This window comes from Octopus sinensis, linkage group LG8 (assembly GCF_006345805.1).
Source record: "Octopus sinensis linkage group LG8, ASM634580v1, whole genome shotgun sequence".
NCBI classification, from domain to species: Eukaryota; Metazoa; Mollusca; class Cephalopoda; order Octopoda; family Octopodidae; genus Octopus; species Octopus sinensis.
This window is the reverse complement of record NC_043004.1, coordinates 91,146,710-91,153,897: the sequence shown is the minus strand read 5'-3', so window position 1 is coordinate 91,153,897 and position 7,188 is coordinate 91,146,710. Positions and strand designations below refer to the sequence as shown.

General features: G+C 37.7%; 1 protein-coding gene across 1 annotated transcript in view; it reads left to right on the top strand.

Annotated features, from left to right (window-relative positions):
- The window catches only part of LOC115215213 (transforming growth factor-beta-induced protein ig-h3), a 45,123-nt gene extending 43,139 nt beyond the window's left edge, over positions 1 to 1,984 (top strand). The window contains exon 8 of the transcript XR_005000442.1: positions 1,969 to 1,984. The gene's annotated coding sequence lies outside the window, so the exon portion shown is untranslated. The remainder of the gene's footprint in view (positions 1 to 1,968) is intronic.
- The last annotated feature ends 5,204 nt before the right edge of the window (positions 1,985 to 7,188 follow it).

Genomic DNA, 7,188 nt, shown 5'->3' with positions numbered 1-7,188 from the left:
TGTATTTAGAGTAGGATGCATAAATGCATGATGTCTAGGATCAGCTTGGAAGCAAGTCTCATGCTTAACAACCTTAAATTACTAGATATGCATATGCATATATACGTACATACGTACATACATATATGTATGTACCTACCTCTACATGTATATATACATGCATATATGGGTACAGGACACCAAAAAAACGTCCAACACAATGAGAAACAAAAACATAAACACAAAACCAAGGAAATGGACATTTTTCTTAAACAACGAAAAAATAGAGTACAGGACATACAAAACAAGGAAAAATCCCCTTCTTCAGTTGCCTTTGTTTCCTCTACTCCACGTTTCGAAGGTCAAGGCGATACATGACTTTAATGAAACAATCCTTCCCGTGAAAATCAAATTAAATAAAATTTGAGATTTTTTTGCGGAGGGGTAAAAATGGTAACAAAAACAGGACAGTAAAGACAGTACAAAATATAAACAGTAAAAGACAGGACAAGGAGAATAACAGTAACACAAACAAGAAGGGCTGTTAAGCCGAACGAGATATATATATATATATATATATATACACAGACACACACACAGACACACACACTCACACACACATAAACATAGATTCATACATACAGACAGACAGACAGATTGAATATTTATGTGTGCATGCATGCATACACACATAAATACTCAATGCACGTTGGTAAAAAAATTCCCTGTGAACAAGAAGCAGTTGAGGGAGAGAACAAGTTTGGCCAGACGAAGAAGTGCGGAGGTGTCAGGTTGGGGGTTAGGTCAAGGTCTAGGAAGTATTTGAGTGGAAAGAAGTCCTTTGTTGTATGGGATCAATGTATATAGACTCTTGATATCAAGAATGAAGAGAAGTTTAGAGGGGCCAAGGAGGGAAGGAGAAAGAGTTGAAGAAGCAGAGAGCATGATGAGGGTCATGGATGTGGGAGGAGAGGGAAGCCACTAGAGTTGCAAGGATACAGTCAAGGTATTTTGAGTCAATTCCATGGGGCAGTTACAGGTGGAGACAATGAGGCAGCCAGGGTTGTTGGGCTTGTGGATTTTGGGAAGGAAGTAAATAGTGGGGGTGCGTGGAGTGCAGAGAATCAGGTTGGAGGGAGACGGGAAGAGGAGATGAGTTTCAAATGCTGGAGCTAAGAGCTACGATGCATTCTTGTTGGCTATTAATGGCAATAGACTCTATGAAAATCTGTTGCATAAAAGTGAAGTAACTCTAATAGGCAGAAAAAATATAAAAAATAAAAAATACATGCGACAATATTCTCACAGTACATAGACGTAAAGCCTCCTACGTTCATAACATCTACATACATACACACTCACACAAACATAATTATGTATTTACCTAATATCGAGGTCTCATTCTTTTGTTGTCACTTATTATTATTATTATTGAGTGAGAGAGCAGTGCATGCCATCAAAGTGACACTGGGGTAAAATATACGAAGCCCAGTATACCCATCATGACTACCCGTCTGATAAGGGTATACTAGGCACATGCATCACAACCATATGTGCACGATATGGTGATCTCATATCAAGATAAACAGCACATGACCTTGCAGGTGGGGCCCAGTTAGAATTTTCTTCTGGTCGAGTAGCCCATCTCACTCAAACGGTCCCTGAATAAGGGTTGTTTAAGGATATTGAACGAAACACCCACGTTTCCAGAGGTAAATTATTCAAACCCCAAAGAATCCCTCTCAACACATGGCTATGATACTCCCCCACGACTTCTGCTCATGATCAGAGATGCACATATCATCAGTCACTAAGGGACATGCTCAACTGGTTAAGGTCAAACAACTGACAAGCAAATCTGTGGTACTGAGCAGAATATTTGCTGTAGCCCATCTTTTATGCCAAGACAAAACAATGTACATGATAACACTTCCAGTCAGTTAAGATCAGAAGCCATGAGAGCCACTGTCTGGTACTGTATCGGGGCATTTATTATTATTATTATTATTATTATTATTATTATGATTATTATTATATATATAAATATATATATATAACTAAGAGCATATATGTGTGTTTAAAAAGTTAATCAAAAGCACTCACGCGCTAGGAAAAAAACTTCTTCCTGAAAAGGTTAGTAACATCCTGGTAAAATAATCTTTTTTTTTTAAATCCTCTTTATACTTAAAACCTGTATTCAGTAATTTTTCACACTGACTTTCATTTATATATATTTCCTAACCCAGGACGAGTATTGTTCTCATGACTTTGAGCCACAGCCAAAGAGACAATCCATAGAGTAGAAACAGCCCTCCTCACATGCTCCAAAAAAAGGTCAACGTTGTTTCATCTGCAGTGAAGGTAATGGCCTCAGCTTTTTGGGACACAAAATGAATTGTGCAAATTGACTATCTACAATGGAGAATACTGTGCCAATTTGCTGAAGAAGTTACAAAAGGTTATCAAGACAAAAGGAGTCTTGTTTCATTAGTCCTCAGTTTCAAATGGCTGCTGTATGTGACTGGCTTTGACTAGTCAACCACTCTCCCTATTCTTCTGATTTAAATCCATATGACCGTCATCTGTTCCCCAACAGGAAAAAACACTTGGCTGGGAACCACTATTGTAGTGATGATGACATCATATCTGCTGTTGATGGCTTTTTTGACCAACAGGATGAAAGTTTCTTCACCAATGGGATCCAAGCACTGCAGCACTGATGGAAGAAGTGTGTGGACTACAAGAGGATTGTACTGAAAATAAACCTCATTTGGTCACATTCCATAAGAGTATCTTAGTCAGCCTATTAACTTTTCAGCAGACCTTTGTATGCTGATAGCAAAATATCAAATGCACTGAAGATTTCTGATGATGTCAAAATATAAGTGATGTAAGTCTCATGTTTGTATGAATAAAAGTATAGGAATGTAATCTTCGTACACGTTTGTTTAAAAGTATAATGATGTAAAACTCATAATTGCATATGTAAAAGCATGGCAGAAGTGAACCCTAATTACCCATTTATATGTTAGAAGTTTTCAAGCACTTCCTAATCAACATCTGTAATCACTCATGGCCCTGTATGTCCAGACTGCACTTTCAGTCTAGTTATACAGTGTTATGGGAGATTACAATGTCAGAGTTCAAATCTATGCATGTCCTGGGAATTGTAATGAAAAGTGTTGCATAATTTCATATGCATTTTACAAAAATAGCAGTAGAGTGCAGAAAACTGGTAAAACAAGAATAGGCTGAATGCTGGTCTTATTGGAGACAGTTATTTTCAGTTGTCTGAATTAGTGCTCTCAGCTGTGGCTCTGTCATAGTATTGCAATCATTATGAAATATGGAATAGTCTAACCTACACAAGTTAACATGTGAAAAACAAAACAGGGATCTTTTCCTTTTGAACGGCACTTTGTAACATAATTTCTAGGTAACTAAAAAGTTTTAAACTTCGTATACTGGTAGAATGTGTTTATAAAACGTCATTTTCTCTTGGCTTTATTGAGAAAATTCTATAGATTGTAACATATTTCGTCTAAAATTTCTTGCATTTCGGCAATTTTAACCAATCAATTACCTCCATTGACGTAAATAACATTCTGTGCATAATGAATATGTCCCTCCTTTAAGAAACAGATTGGGTTTATTCACATTTGTGAAGAAAAAAGATACCCTTACTCCACCCCTAACCCTAACCCTAATCCTAACTCTAATCCTAAATCTAAAATAGATTGAAATGCAATAGATCGATACTATGATATTGGAGGCGTTAGGACTTAACATCTAGCAACGAGCTGAGGATGAAGAAATGCATTAAGGTAAAGGAAAAGGATTCATCTTTAGACAATTATAGGAAACAGGATGCCACAAAGAACAAGTCTAATGGTTCTGTGCAGAGATGATTACTTCCACATGTCAGTTGAAATACAGAAAGAGAGTAGAAACTTTAAAATTGTACTCCTAAAAATGAAGAATGAAGACATAGGCAGTAATTTCTAGCAGGGGTTTTGGAAGGATTGGTGCAAATCTTTGGTAAAGAAAGCTGTGCATATCACTAAACTGGGTGCCACTGCATAATGATTAAGTTACTTATCTCTTATGTTCCAGGGTTGTTGTATGTGAGTTATGTTTACATGTTAGATTATGAGCAAATGAGAAATTATATTCAGTTATGTTATACTAAAAACATTAAGCATTTTATTTTACAATATATACAATTGTTAAGGCAGTAAGCTGACAGAATCATTAGCATGACAGGTAAAAAGCTTTGTGGCATTTTGTCCATCTTTATGTACTGAGTTCAAATTCAGCCAAGGTCAACATTGCACTTTCATTCCTTTAAGGTCGATAAAATAAGTACCAGTTGAGTACTGGGGTTAATGTAATCAACTTACCCATTCCTCTGCACTTGCTGGCCTCGTGCCAAAATTCGAAACCGATATAAACAATTGTTAATTGCATGATAAGTATGAACCAAGGAAAGCTTCACAGAGAAAGACAGGAACATAATTGTTAGTGGGAGTAGAAATAATTTTTCAGTGAAGAATTTGAGGTATGAAAACTGTCGTATCAAATAAATGTGAAACTGGCAGCACTCATCACTTCCAGCTGCAATAAGCCAAATGTTGCCAAAGAGATGTTCTTTGGCAACATCTTTGACTTACTCCAAAAATTCTCAAATGTTCCAGTGACAAATTTAGGTGTAAAAATTAAATTTTTTCTTTAACCTTTAGCACACTGCTTTTTCTCTAGAGTTGTTTCCTCTGCCATGTCCTGTTACTAGAGGGGAGAAATCTCGTATGGTGATATGATGGACCTACAGTGTGCTACAGGTTAAACTAACATGCCTACCTCAAGCTGATATCACAAATGCTTAGATAAATATTATCACATGCTAAAATATTGCTGTTTACCAACAACAATTATCTCTGGACTATTTTGCCAACTTTTGTAGTGTCATTTGTCAACCAGTTTGACTTTAGAACTTATGCATTCAGGTTTGAATCTCAAGGAAAGCTAACTGCTCCAGGGTTAGGTATTGAAATGGACCGTGTTTTAAGTAAATTGTAGTTTCTTCATATATCCTCTCTCATGAAACATGAGAGATATACATGGAGTAAATATCAACTCATTCACACAACAATCAGCCATTCTATTGTAAAAGATCCCATGAAGAAATACATCACAATAAGATATCCAAAGATGTCTGAGCCTCCAAATTTTACATATTTACATTGTTTCAACATTTTTTATAGAGCGTTTTTGCACCACCTGCACTATGAGTCCCGGGGTAGTTGGGAGGAGCCAGCTTCATGCTCAGAGATAAGGAAATTATTAGGAGAGAGGGAAGCACAGAAGGTTCCTACAGAGCGATTTACATGATTACTCACATAAAAAAAAAATGGGTGAGGAAAAGAAAATGATCAGTAAGAGCTTCAATATATAGATAATGGTAGTAAGGGGCCCAGGTAGCCCCACAAGACACAAGCTGAATAGATGTGGATGGGTGGGTAAGAAGGTGAGTGATCTGTAAGACACCATCCGATCGTGGCCGTGCCAGCCTCGCCTGGCACCTGTGTCGGTGGCACAAAAAAACACCATCCGAGCGTGGCCATTCGCCAGCCTCGTCTGGCACCTGTGTCGGTCAGTGGCACAAAAAAACACCATCCGAGCGTGGCCGTTCACCAGCCTCGTCTGGCACCTGTGTCGGTGGCATATAAAAAGCACCCACTACACTCACGGAGTGGTTGGCTTTAGGAAGGGCATCCAGCTGTAGAAACTCTGCCAGATCTGACTGGCCTGGTGCAGCCTTCGGGCTTCCCAGACCCCAGTTGAACCGTCCAACCCATGCTAGCATGGAAAGCGGATGTTAAACGATGATGATGATGATGATGATGATGATGATGGGAGGAGACTGCCAAAATGGGTAAGATTAAAGGAAAGATGATGCAAAAGTTATGAGCTGGAGTTGAGTGAAGGATGCTGAAGAATGTGGAGCAATGAGGAGCAAGAGTAGTAAAGATGATACACTTGTTGGTTGGTGGGAGGACAAAAGAGAATGAGGGGGAAGGGAAAGAGACATTGTGCATGAGGGGAGGATGTCACTGTAATGGGTGGAAAACCCAATATTTAGAACTTCCAGAAGTCAATTCTGCTGAGGAAAGAGTGTCTTTTTTGAGAACTTCATTTCACCAGAGAACCTAGAACTTTGTCGTCCCATATATCAAATTCAAGGTCCAGAGGTCAGCTTTCACCATTTCATTCCTACTCCGCAGGTTCCAGCCATGCATGCATGAAAGCCAGATATAGAAGGCATGTATTGATGAGAGAGAAAAAGGGAAACAGGAAGAAATGAGAAAGTAATGAAAAGATTGCGAGAAGTAAATAATTAACAAGTTAGAGCGAAATATAATAATGTATATTGAGAGAATGTAAATGCTGAATAAATATGGAAAGAAGATAAAGTTACCATGAATTAAAAGCAAGGAAGAAAATTGACCTACATACACATTTAGACATACATGCATGCATGCACACATACATACATATGCACGTACATACACATACATACATGTATGCATGCATACATACATACATGCACACACACATACATGTATACATACATACATACATAAAATGTGACCTCGTGTGTACCGTTGGCGATTTTTTTTCCTCTGTCTTCCCTTCTCCGGATCTTTCCTTCTACTATGTTTCCGACGAAGAGCTCCACTCGAAACGTTAAACCCTCCTTCTTTCCTGAGCGTCCAATAATACTATATTTGTTCCACGTCCTCGCGATGTGTTTTTTGTGCTTTCTTGTTTGGATCAACTATACATATATATAGACAGACACATATATTAATTTATTTATTTGATAATAAAAGACAATATTGTAGTCTCTTTAGACCTTAGATCTAAAGAGACTACAATTGGTTTCATACTAGAAATTTGAGGAAAAAAAACAACAATCATTAGAGAAAGCAAAAAGAAATTGTATGGTGCCAGCACTTATGAGACTATAATATTTAATTTTATTAATAATGAATGCCTGTTTTTGCTGGTTCATGGATTCTTAAACAATTCTACATGTGTGTGTATGATAGTATAAAGATCTGATCAGTGGCAGATCTGATATGGCAGATGTCAGAAAAAGGTGATGATCATGCTCTTGATTGAGCTGTAGCTCTGTTGTGCTTTCTTTGG